Source organism: Gambusia affinis, linkage group LG09 (assembly GCF_019740435.1).
Source record: "Gambusia affinis linkage group LG09, SWU_Gaff_1.0, whole genome shotgun sequence".
NCBI lineage: Eukaryota > Metazoa > Chordata > Actinopteri > Cyprinodontiformes > Poeciliidae > Gambusia > Gambusia affinis.
In genome coordinates, this window is record NC_057876.1 from 14,120,182 (window position 1) to 14,134,323 (window position 14,142).

Below are 14,142 nucleotides of genomic sequence, written 5' to 3' on the forward strand. Positions count from 1 at the left end.
TTCCTTCACAAATGATGCAGCTGCCAGTTGAGGAATGTATGAAATATGTGAGCTGAGTTTATCATATGCTGCACAGATTCTGAGATACATCCTGCTAAACTGTCTTCCATTTTGTCATGTATGTTGGCGTACTGAAAAATTCATTTTTTCCGAGGTACAGGTGTCAGCTATGATGTGCCTCTGTTCTGCGCAGTGTGTATGTGTTGGGATAAACCATGCAATTTTCTGCTTCATAGAGATGGTATACAATTCTTTGCCATGATGTGAAGGTGTTTTTGAATTTTCAGTCAATTTTTATGGTTGTTGTACCTTGAGCCATGAAGGACTAAGCTGCAGGGAATTATACAAGCACTATTAATCCTACAATGCGCTCCACTAGTTGTAGGAACAAGAGAAGGAATCTCACCCTGTGAACATGTGACATGTGAACAAGCCATCACCAACAGTGGAGGACCCCCCACTCTTTTTCTGCCTTGGAGGGGACTTTGCAGGCAGAAAAAGATACTGATGCTACCAAATAGCACCGAATCCAAAGTGATTTTAGACAACTGTTCATGTACCCGGTGTCTGTATTCTGGCTGAAGGAGTTAACCTTGACCCTGGTTTACTTAGCCCTCCCATGGTCTTAGCACGATGCTCAGAAAGAGCGCGGCAAATATCACAGTCGGACAGCAGGAAACCGCGGGATTGTCTCATCAGACCATCAGCTTCCAAATCCACTCACAAAAAAAGTTGTAAAAGCACACACGGGGTCAGTGCGACCCCACGTGTGCTTCAGTACCTGGACTCAAAGATTAAAAAAGTCATGAGGTCCAAATGATCCCTTCTCTTATAATCGTGGATGAGTTAAAATTCCATAGAAGGAATCTCTGAACCATATATTCCCCAGAAAAAGAGACCCAATCTCCATTTTTGACCCTGAACCGACATCGCTGCCATTCTTTCTATTGTGGGAATGCTTCTTTTCATTATACCAGAGACATCACGTGATTAAAAGACCAGTTGCTGACAGTGCCCTCTGGCATATCTATGAAGCAGGCCTACTTTGAGCACGTAACAGGTAAATGCATAGGACAGTCTGCAAGTCCACAACAGGGCCAAAACAGAAACAGAGCTGGCATGCTGCTAGCTTTTCTCAGAAAACAAGCCAAAGCAGGGAGAAATGTGTCACAAAGACAGATCAATAGATATGAAAATGACCTGGAATCCCTTTAAGAGTCATCATTTATGTTGGCATTGTGGTTTTTAGACAACATGGGGAAACTTGGAACACCTATGAAAAAACCCACCCAGCGTCACACACAATTTCTAAAAAAAAAAAAAACAAGCACAGCTAAAAACACTGCCATGGCACTATTGCTACAGGGATTTGTAGATTTTATAAAAATATAAAAATATTTCTACTCTGCATAAATGTATCCCTTACTCTCAGACTACAGTGTTTATATTTGAATGTGACAGTATGATTAACAACCCCTGTCAGAGACCTGATTTATGCAGCTGCACAGCACACAGTGAGTAACCTATTTAGTGGGAGTTACAGTTTACTGCCTCTTGGCTTCCTTAAGCAGTGTTCGTATGCATATGTATGTGTGAGAGTGTTACCATCATTATGTAGCTCTGAGGCAATGGGAGCTAGCAGTCATTAAAGTTTCAACAGAGCCACATCCAAATTTCTTCTGGATGTTTGGCACAGGAACAAAAACATATCTTAAACAGGCAAAAACCAAGAACATACTGGGATTTTAATGTTTCATATGCATGTAAATAATAATAATAACAATGAAATATGACTTAAAAAAAAGAGTAAACAAACAGATGTTTTGTATTCAAATGCGTATCATCTGTTAATCAAAAGAGACAGCACAATGTAGAATATTAAGAACAGAAAGATATTCAGCATTTAGATGGAAAATGTATAACAGAAACCTTAAAATAACATCTGAGCTGTGTAACATTTTTAAAGAGCATGTCACCGTATAGTCATTACAAAAGCTGTAGACTTACACATGCCAACAGCAACTAAAGGAAATGTCCACAAACAGATAGAGCTTTACGAATTTTAGTAGGGAGCATTCTGTTTATTTTATGGTATACCAGCAGCATTTTATTGCGAAGAAATATGGGCTTATATTTTAATTGTCGTATTTGCTGGTTTTTGCGCATTCCCTTTTTTATTTGTGTCCAAGCCTGTATCTCACAATAGCCAGATTAATTTCCAAGTTGGCAGTATAAAACTGTGTAAAGTGTCATATCTCATTAGAAGGACTTGGAATAGCTCAACGGAAATTTTAGATGGTTTTGGAACTGTAACATTAAGGAAAAACCTTTGCACCGTTATCCGGTCCATGCTTTGACACGTTTTCCTTGTTTCCCTTTCTCCGAGTTTGACATGAGTATTTCAGGTTTAGTGGTCGTCTTGTGTTGCGTTAATATGACCTAGGAATATCAATAGTAGGTACTATGACATTACTTCACCATCAGGCTGAAATTTAACTGTGAATGTACAGCTGGGCCTGTCATGTTGGCGAATCTGCACAACATGGGTTCTGGTGAACTCCATCAGAACAGTGGAGACAGCTGGTTGTTTGTGCATCGTTGAACACAAGCGGACATGTCTCTACAATTCAGCAGAAGGAGCCTAAGCTCTTTTATCCATCAAATTCTCCCACTAAATTATAGTTAATATTTAGGGATATATTTGTCATCACATATTACAGCTGCTAAGACACAAACACTTCATCTTTTGTAAGAGCATGTCCAATAAAATGTAGTATCTACACACATTTACAAATATTTTTATTAAAAACTCTAATGTGAAGCTGTGTAGATTGTAGGGTTAATTAAATATTCTCTTTGCCACACATCATAAATTATTCCAAAATCTATGCAGCTGTGCAAGCCAGGCAGTGTGAAATCAATTCATCTATACGATCAAATCCATCCTGTCATATCTGCAAATCAAATCTGCCTAATAACTCTACCATGAAGGCAGCAAATGGGCTTCTACAAAATGGCTTAGCCCTGTCTATTATGTGAGAGCTGAAAAATTCCTCCCTGGTGTCCAGGAAACATCCTGTCCAGCTGATGCAGCAGCTGCCGCAAGTATATAACAAATGCATGCTACCTGTGGAAACACTTGAAGAAAGTCACTTGAACCATCTGGTTCAGACAAATCAGTGGCATAACTCAGTGATTAAAGTTGTGTCCCTATGTGAACAAACCACCATATTGCAAAACTTCCTCCCATAATGGATTTTGTGCATTCTTTATAATGCAGGGCATCCTGGTGACAATTTAATTTCCACCTTCAGGATTCAGTGAATATAATTTAGTCTAGCTGGGCCATGCTAGATTGATGACAGAATATGCAAGTTAATTGTTAGTTTTTAAGATTTAATGTATTCTCTTTTCTCTGACAGGTACATTCAGAGTTTATCATCTGTGAATTAATTTCCATAACAATTACAGCTCAGCCTGTAAAAATATTAAAAGCTGCAAATGTGTGACTCACCTTAGTGTCTAGCTTTGGACGATTATCCGGCTCCTCTCACCATTGTAAGGCAACGCCAGATGCCAAATGCATCATTCATTTTGATAGTGCTCTAAATCCTGTCTGCAAGCTTTCAAAGTAGCGAGATGAAATAGATCCTCATAACTCTGTTACTTATACGTTCTGAAAGAGGAAATAGACAGGAGCAATAAAACGATGATAAGATCACAAAAGACAGTTTAGATTCTTTAAATCTCTCAAAGGATGTAAATGACATTGAGGTAACGATAAAAGAGACCGTGTTAATGCTTTTAAAGATGAGGACATGTAAATATTAATGAGGGTCTTACTAAAGAAAGGTCGCATCTCAGACATTAATAATGAAAGGTGGCATGGCTGCTGTGATCACAGCTGAGAAACCAGCAGCATTAAACTGCAGCAGTGATGATGATAGCGTCCTGTGATCAGATATGTGCGGCAAACAGATTCTGTGTTTGAAGATTAGTTAAATATATCATGTTTAGGGTTTTTTTAATTATTATTATTGCTTTCCAATATCTGCTTAATTTCCACATTGTTTTCAATTATTCATACTAGAGCTGTTATTTACTGCAGAAAACTGGTTAATGTCTGTTACAGAAACTAAACAAGTAATGAATTATAAAACATTCATCAAGTAAAGTAAAAAGAACCAACTTTGAAGAATGTCAAGCTACAACCAAATGCATCTCATTCAGCAGGTATGCTGGTCACGTGGATTAGTTTTCTTTTTCTGGAGAATAAACATGATGTGTTTAATCTTCATCCAAATCCAATACTGTTGGAAATGCAGCCTTCTCTGAAAGAAAGAAATTTAATCTATATTTCAGTGTATTTCAGAGTGAAAACTTCTAATACATGTGAATAAGTCTTTGGGAGAAAGCTATTATCAGAGTAGTATGCGCTCATCTAATATGAGAATTGTAACAGAGCACTGGAAATTTGAAAGAACCGTGAAACGTACTCAGTTAGAATTACATCCTGAGAACCATTATTTCTTATATTTTGAGAGCGATTCATTGTTTTTGCCAAAAAAAAAAAAAGTCCTTTCTTCCATACTGTTAATAACCCCATTCAGCAGTGGATCATAACAATATTACATGACATTGTACATTACAATTTTTAAAAGGGATCATAAAGATCCTTTGAAGGCACTAGAGTAAAAACAGCTTCATAATTTAAAATAAAAGAAGTGGAGATTTCATTGAGAATTCAAGCAGGTTCAAACGGTTCACTGATCATCACGTCACACCAGAGTCTTGTATGCACTTAGTTTAGCATGCAGGACTAACATCTTTTTCAGTCTTGAACAGATCTCAATGTCAGATCAACATTACTCTGGAAGTATATTATCCTGCTCTCATGGCCAATCACTTGTGGTCTGTAAGAATTTTGCCTTGTGACATTGCTTTCTCAAACAATTACACCTTATAACCTTAATGAAAACTTTAGAAAATAGCTATATGTACTATTGATATTGGGGCACATTTTCTCCATCACCTTCCAAATGTGAAACAACTGACGGGAAAACAGTTAAGATTTTGCCCCTTCTCCTTGCTCTTAGACAAAGAATCTGTTATTGAAAATATTATGCCTGAGCAAAGCCACTCCTATGGCATAATGCATCAAGATCCTAGGAGTGCATGATTAACAGGGGCACACGATGCATAACCCAGTGAAACACATGAAGAAAGGAGTCAGTGTCTTCTTCCTTCTGAGCTGTATCTCTCCCTCTCTGCACCACCTTCTTTTAGTCCATATAATTGGCCCTCAGAGTGTCTGGAATCACGTGGCACATCAAATAAGGCTATCAGGATTCTGCAGCCACAGTGTGTGCACCTCTGTGTCTGCTTGTGTATCCAGCAGAGCAGTGCAATCACCTTATTCCTAATAAATACGTTCCTTGGTTGACTTCAGTTTTCAGAATAAAAAGCAGGGGGGCTATAAAAATTTCTCACAAACATGAAAAATATGATTATTTATAACCCTCCTTCCATTCATACTTCATAGAAATAGAAAAGGGCTTGGGTGTGTCGAGGTTTCTGTTCAGTGGTTGCTGGAAAGCATCCTTTTCCTCAACAGGTTTCCCTTAAAGCATTAGTTTTTATTCTGTGAAATTACAGCAGTGGTTAACATGTTTTAATTATTAGAGTATTGCCCTGTGTGGTTTGCAATTGCAACATATTTCATAATCATTGTTAATCTGCATTAACTGTAAGACTGAATCACAAACTGTGAGCTAATTAATGATTTGATGTTTCCCACTCAAATCATTTTCCACTCCATCCAATGGATGCATCATATTTTCATAAAGAATGAAGTAATGTTTATCAGTATAAAAGGCTTGTTTCCATAACTGAGAGCAGCATGAGAGTTAATGGTTTAAAATTCTCTTTAAAGCCTCTTTCATCTGTGGATTATTTAATTAATAGTTTTTGTGTCATTTTTCATTTTAGTCAAGAAGTAAACAGCATTCAGATTTACCAAGAATATTTCAGACAGAAAAAAATGAGATACACCAAAGAATATCCAACAATCTTCTCTAGCAAGAAGATTTCCCTCAACTTTCTTTTGCAAGCATCATCACTTAAACTGAATTAATAAGAACTACATATTTATACAATAAAGTCTAATTTTTAAAGGCATCTCAAAGAATATGACAAATGTTTTTTTCAGAAATTTGAATGCTTTCAGGGGTTTCTGTCATTTCTTGTGATCTCATTGATATCAGATCAGGACTCACTGGGCCTGGTACCACCTGCTGCACAGCTTCTTGTTCTTCTTGCAGGAGAAGACAGCACTCCTGCTGTGGGAAAGGATTCAAATAACTGCATAGTATCTTAATATAAAAATTGCAGCAGATGTAAAAAATTTGTATTTTTGAGGCATTGGTTTATGTCTAAACACATTTTTTTATAAGTATTAAGGTACTTTCTGCTCTGCAAACCAGTGGTAATTTAATAACACAACCTATCTGTGCAAACAAAGAAATAAATAGTGTGTTTTAATCAACACAAGAGCTGGTTTCTCTAAATAACTTGTATGTCTTTAAGAACCGTCAAGAAATTGAATAGAGCCAAACTTAAACTATTCTTTTAGTGTTAACCTCATACTTTATGCCCTCCCTTCCTTTTTTGGAAGAGTTCATATTTGCTTTCTGTTTTGTGACAAAAGCAAAGAAAACTACAGAAGAGGATACATAAACAGTAAATTTGTTCACCTCTTTTACCCAGAGCAATTTTACAAGAGAATGTTAAAAATGTAATTGTACCAAACAGTTACAGTGGCATGGCTCTGAATAAAATGCAAGTGGAATATAGTATAATTGACTCATAAAATGTGCTGTTACAATTAGAAATCATGTATTTGTACTTCTGGGCTTTTTGTTCAGAACTAATGTTTATCATCTATGGAAATGTAAATGATGAAACATTGACATTTTATCACTTACTTTGTTATGATGAATTGTTGATGTGAATGCATGAAATTCCCAGAGCGACATGGTTATTGCTTCTGCAGCTTGCAAAATGAACACGGATATTTTGGATGCAAACACAGATAGCGTAAATGATCAAATAGAAGCTCGGAGAGCAGAATAACTATGATGCCCTCTGTTTTCAACTCCACACAAGAGCCTCTCTAGATACTTGGAGTGTAATCTGGACCATGAGATGTGCTTACGTTTACAACAAATCCTAAGGAGCACCTTTTATCTCCGCTTTGTGCAACTTAACCGTATAATGATCTATTATCATCGGAAGAAAAGTTGGTACATTAAGGTTGTATTGCTCCCTGGTGAGACATACAAAACTTTTTCAGGTAACTTTCTTAATTAATAGTTCAGCATAACAGCTGGGGCAACATGTGCAATGTTTCCCCTTCAGATGGATTATATAGATCCAAAAAATTAGTCAGTCATTTATGAAATCATCTCGCCTAATTAGCAATGAAATTAAAAAGGCTTTTGAAGAAAAAGAATAAAAATAAAATCACACTTTTTTTGCTTTTAAAAACTACAACCTGGCATGACTTTAAAAACTCTCACTCAAAAATTGTTAGACACAGCAAGAGATAAGAAGTCTAGGACAAAGAGATACCAAGTTTCTAAACTAGTCCTTCATGAACAGTAGCATAGAAGTCAAGGTGGCTTGGCTAAGGTAAAACAGGGGGAAAATTCAAACATTTACAGAGTGAAATAGGCAAAGAAAGAAGCTGGGTGAAAAGGTAACATTAAAGCTAGAAATTTCTGATAAGGCAGAACAGGGGACCGAATGAGCCATTGTGTCATATCTCAGTGGGGGAAAAGTTTGGGTTGTTCATTTTTTTTTTTTCCACAATTTTCACAACCAGCTGAGCCACTTTGATGAATTAGGGCGCCTTTAGCTGTGGGTAATGATTTGTATCCAGTGTGGGTGATGAAGCAGTTCCTCTGCTGAAGCATGTGCCTGCCAGCGTCTTTAAGAACAAAGCTCTGGTTTTGGATTTTGACATGAGAGTCTGTCAAAGTGCCTTCTGAGCTGGAAGCAAAAAGGAAAAGCGGCTGTTGCGCAACCAGCACTAGGGCTTACTCAACAGCTGCATGTTTGCATGCGAGCATGCTGAACAACTGATCCAAAGCACACATTGTTCATGTTGACCTCTTATCTTCAACTGCACTTCAAAGAAAACCAAACATAGAAATCAAATTTCAGAACCAGAGGTTAGGCTATATATTCGACAATCACAATGTAATAATAGAGAATCTGAGTGAGAACAAGAACACATCACCTAAGTTAAAAATTGGTCCAACATTTAAATCTGACGACATCTTTAACAGAAAAAAAAAGAGAAAGAATACAGCTGAAAAGCACTGAGTTTTTGGGTAAGCCAGACAAGAAACGTAACAAAGGCTGGATGTGTCAGGATCCATGTTTCTCTGTGTATTTATTTCTAGTTTTCTTGTGTGTCTGAGTCTCTGTGTTGTCCTGTCTCCCCGTGATTAGTTCCCAGGTGTGTCTCGTTCCCTGATTACCTCATGTGTATTTAATGTCACCTGTGTCTCCGTGTGTTTGTCGGATCCTCGTCTACGTCTATGTCTCGTCCCTCCGTCGTCCTGTTCCCTGTGATCTGGTTTATCATTAAAACTCCTCATTTAACCGTATCTGGGTCTGCTGCGTTTACCTCACCACCGCTTCCACCACACCCATCATGACAGAAGGATCCGACCAACACAAACGAGGTGAGGTCGCAAAATTTTTGGCCCAGCTGGACCGGGAGGTTTTTCGGGGGACTAGACTGGTCTTGGCACCCCCCGGATTCGGTCCCCTCCGTTACCTCCGCCAGGGAGGCAGGCGACCTGAGCCGCCGGTGGACCCGGCCCCTGGTCGCTTCCCGAAGTCTGCCCGGAAGAAGCGGCGTGAGCCGCCGGTAGATCCGGCCCCTCGTCGCCTTCTGGGAACACCACCTCCGCTGTTAGCCCGGCAACAGCGACGTGAGCCGCCGGTGGACCCGGCCCCTCGTCGCCTTCCGGGAACACCGCCTCCTCTTCCTGCCCCGAGAAAGCGACTTGAGCCGCCGGTGGACCCGGCCCCTGGTCGCTTCACGGAGCCATTACTTCCCCCGCAGCCGGCCCCGAGGCGGCTCGCCGCACTTCCCCCGCAGCCGGCCCCGAGGCGGCTCGCCGCCGCACCCAGCCGGCCCGGCGGCTCGCCGCGCACTTCCCCGCAGCGGCCCGGGCGGCTTCGCCGCCACTTCCCCGCAGCCGGCCCGGCGGCTCGCCGCGCCTTCCTCCGCCTTCGGCCCGGCCCGAGTCGGCTCGCCGCCTTCCTCCGCAGCGGCCCGAGTCGGCTCGCCGCCCTTCCTCCGCAGCGGCCCGAGTCGGCTCGCCGCCTTCCTCCGCAGCGGCCCGGTCTCGCCGCCCTTCCTCCGCAGCGGCCCGAGTCGGCTCGCCGCACTTCCTCCGCCCGGCCCGGCGGCTCGCCGCACTTCCTCCAGCCGGCCCGAAGGCTCGCCGCATTTCCCGCAGCGGCCCGGCGGCTCGCCGCCTTCCCCGCAGCGGCCCGGCGGCTCGCCGCTTCCCCGCAGCGGCCCGGCTATCGCCTCCCGCAGCCGGCCCGAAGCGCTCGCCACGCCGCTTCCTCCGCAGCGGCCCGGCGGCTCGCCGCCCCCTCCGCAGCGGCCCGAGCGGCTCGCCGACTTCCTCCGCAGCCGGCCCGGTCATTTCGCCCGCCTCCTCCGCCTTCGGCCCGAGTCGGCTCGCCCGCCTCCTCCGCAGCTGCCCGGCCCGAGTCGCGGCTCGCCGCACTTCCTCCGCAGCGGCCCGAGCGGCTGCCGCTTCCTCCGCAGCGGCCCCGAGGCGGCTCGCCGCACTTCCTCCGCAGCCGGCCCGGCGGCTTGCCAGTCCAGAGTTTCCCAGTGCCAGTCCAGAGTTTCCCAGTGCCAGTCCAGAGTTTCCCAGTGCCAGTCCAGAGTTTCCCAGTGCCAGTCCAGAGTTTCCCAGTGCCAGTCCAGAGTTTCCCAGTGCCAGTCCAGAGTTTCCCAGTGCCAGTCCAGAGTTTCCCAGTGCCAGTCCAGAGCCCCCTAGTGCCAGTCCAGAGCCCCCTAGTGCCAGTCCAGAGCCCCCTAGTGCCAGTCCAGAGCCCCTCTATGCTCCTCGTCGCCGCCCCCGTGGGGCCCCAGAGAATCCTCCTCGTCGCGGACGGCCGCCGGACCGCCTCCGTGGTTCCCGCCTCCTGCGCCGCGGACGGCCGCCGGACAGCCTCCGTGGTTCCCGCCTCCTGCGCCGCGGACGGCCGCCGGACAGCCTCCGTGGTTCCCGCCTCCTGCGCCGCGGACGGCCGCCGGACAGCCTCCGTGGTTCCCGCCTCCTGCGCCGCGGACGGCCGCCGGACAGCCTCCGTGGTTCCCGCTTCCGGCGCCGAGGTCGGCCCCCTGACCTCCTCCGTGGTTCCAGCCTTTCTGTGCTCCGCCCACCCATTTGGGTTTGTTTTGTTTTGGTTTTTTGGACTCTGGACCCTTGTGTCTCCGCCCAATTATTTTTGGGTTGTTTTTCGTTGTTTATAGACTCTGTGCCCCCCGTCCAGCTCCCCTCCGCCCACCCTCGTTGTATTTTCTGTTTTGGGCGTCTGGGAGCCGCCCGTTAAGGGGGGGGTACTGTCAGGATCCATGTTTCTCTGTGTATTTATTTCTAGTTTTCTTGTGTGTCTGAGTCTCTGTGTTGTCCTGTCTCCCCGTGATTAGTTCCCAGGTGTGTCTCGTTCCCTGATTACCTCGTGTATTTAATGTCACCTGTGTCTCCGTGTGTTTGTCGGATCCGCGTCTACGTCTATGTCTCGTCCCTCCGTCGTCCTGTTCCCTGTGATCTGGTTTATCATTAAAACTCCTCATTTAACCGTATCTGGGTCTGCTGCGTTTACCTCACCACCGCTTCCACCACACCCATTATGACAGGATGAAACATTATTTCTGTTCCTGATGCTCTCAAATTCCAACATCTTATGAATTAAATTGCGGAGTTGGGAGTAAACAATTGAATTCAAATTTAATTTATTTTAGAAACTCAAGAGCTCCTTGTCAGTGTGTGGTAAATTAGCTTATTTTCAATCTGGCGGTGTTTCAAATTCAGATTTTCCTGCAGATTCTCTGATTTTGTAAAGATAAGAATCCCTTGCATACAACTGAGCATCTCCTCAGAAAATGGAGTCATTAGCAGGACTCTGGGTAACTTGACTGAATACTGGGGAGGAAATTCAGCCATTTGATTCAGATATGTTGGACCAATGTTGCGGGACACCGATCCTCGAGGCCTGTATTTGGGAACCATTACTGTAGCTAATCAAACTTGATAAACAGAAATTAGCATTTAACGGTACCAGCTTAAAGCTTGTAAAATCGTTCCACTTTTCAGACAGTAAAACTGAACTCTTCTTGTATAAACTATATTTTGCTTAGTGCAAACTGTCATGAGTTGTGGTTGTATGATGGTGAGGTAGACACGGTGGACCCAGGTTGTAGAGTAAATGATGGTTTAATGAAGAAGTGTACTAAAATCCAGGCAGCACAGGTGAGCAGAGGCAAGGAGCTCAGACACTGGTAGCAACTGCTAGCACGACTTGAGACAATGACAACACAACAAGGTTCTGACAAAGAGCAGCGAACACAGGTGGGATTAAATACACAAGGGGGTAATCAAGGAACACGAGGCACAGCTGGGAGCAATCAAGGGCAGACAGGAACTAAATTGACACACAGAAAAACCAAATCCTCACACAAAGTTCCTTGCACAAGCTAAAAAAAAATGCAAAGCTCCAAAACTATACAATTGTAATATATATATATATATATTTAGAATCCATTACAAATTTTTCACATTTTGTAAAAAATATACCCATTTCAAAAAGGCTTGTAAGGCCATTAAAAGAAATGAGGGTTGAAGTACATTTAGTTACAGTAATGCCAAGCAATCAAGTAATGGGATTCGCTACATGTGATAGTCTACGATTGGCTTTTAACTTGGATTGTTCAAGTCAACATGCAATTTAAATTGATTCCTCTGCAGTTTTACATAAATCTTTGGAACAGCACCACAATCTGCAAATCTAAGGAAAATTTATGTTTTGTTCTTTTTGCTAATCCTTACTCATTTTGATATCATCATATACATACCTTAGTCATACAACAGTATCATATTGATTCTAAAAAATAAACTGATTCAGTAGACATGGATATTGAAGACATATTAAACTGAGGCTTGAATAGAGAGTGTGAATCATTTAGCTGAGAATAGTCCTCTAATCAGTATTTAACTTGAAACATTTGCTTGTAAAGCTAATTGAGAATGACAGATGATGGTGAAGCTAGCAGGCTTGCAGAGTGTAATTGGTGGCTAATTCTCAGTGATTTGTCTCATCTCAGTGGGACAGATCAGTGGTCTGGGAGGGGAGATAATCGGTTGAACAAATCACTCTAGTCTGATTCTACATTCTTGCTGAACTGGTGGACCCGATAAGCCATGCTGATCACAGAAGAAAGTAGAACAAAACAACTGCAAGCAGCACCATTGCCTTTTTAATTATACCCTGGGAAGAGCCATACATATATTATGTGCACAGAATATTCTTGTTTGATAAATGGTGCCTTCTCTTCACAGTGTAATCTTATGTAAACTGATGTAGTGTCTTCAAACTCTTTAAGTATTTGCGTTTTTTTACAGATCATCTGTTTCCTGTTATACTGTCATGACATGGTCACAGTTTTGATAAATATTTTAAAAAATAAATTTTTATAAGTTACCTACTGCGGACTTAATACATGAGTAAAGTTTACTTGCCAGCCTGAGCAAAACTGAGGTGTGGATCGAGTTGTGACAGGTCTATTAGAATGGGTAATATTCTGGAATAACTTAAAGGAAATTGGATGCACCTTTTTCTTGCTCTGCTTGCTGTAGTAAACCCTTTCAACCTTACACCTTGATACGGCTCATTTTTTTCCCCAGGTTTTGACAATAATCATAACATCTCTTAAAATACACCTTTTCATCACTCTGACAATAATAGCAAAACCTATGGTGAGTGTGCAGTGGCAAAAGAATTTTTTAAAATCTTTTTTTAAGGTGCAGAAACTGTTAGTACCATAATTTGTCATCTGACAAATGAGCTATTTCATTATCTTTTCAAATCATTTTATTTGCAAAGTGACATTGACAGATGAATTCTGGTATCCTCTCTCTCTAATTGGCAAAATTCTTTCTACCCTCTCATAATGGGGAGTTATTACTTTGAGTGGTGGGAGTAAATGATACCCATGTCTGAAAATGTAGACTGCAGTAATAATTTTATAATCATTATTATTATCCCTTCTTTTTAAAATTCTTACATCCTAGATCCAGTTGATATTGAAAAATGTATCCCACAACCCATGTGCAAGCAAAGCAAGTATTTTACAGTCAGAAACAATTTAGCCATTAGGAAGTTCACATTGGGATCATAAACTATTCACAAATGTCTGATTGCAGCTGCATTAAGTTAGCAGTATAAACAACGAAAAAAATAAACAAATAATTCAGCAAAAAATCAGAACTGAGCAATAAAACCTGCTGTGTGAAATTAACGATTGGGCAAGGAGTCAACAGAAACCCCTTAATGAGGAGGGGGGTTTGACCCTTTTGCTAGGTGTTGCACTGTCTTTTAGGGACTGTGATTAGTTCTTTTTCTACTTCTTCTGTAATGGCAGTTGGCAAACAACTTGATGGAGCATTACCATCATCAACTGGTGAGAAGTGTTGACCAAATGTCACGAAAAAAAAACTCATATGCTGCCATACAAATGACACCGTCTTAGAATATGGCCTGGTCTGAAATTAACCAATAGGGTCTAGTTTTGACTGGTTGATAGCCTGCACCAACAAAATTAAGTTCATTTTTTCATGGCATCAACATATTTGACATTTCATGTTATTTATACTGATGCAACTGATAATGCCAGTTGCGTCTCTCATCCCTCTATTAACTATAAATGACATAATTAATAAAAATACATCTGGGATTTTTTTTAGATTTGCTTAGTCTCAGTCTATAACATTCTTGGATAATTTCGTATTAACTACAAAGCATGTTCAGCTATGTGAACTACAC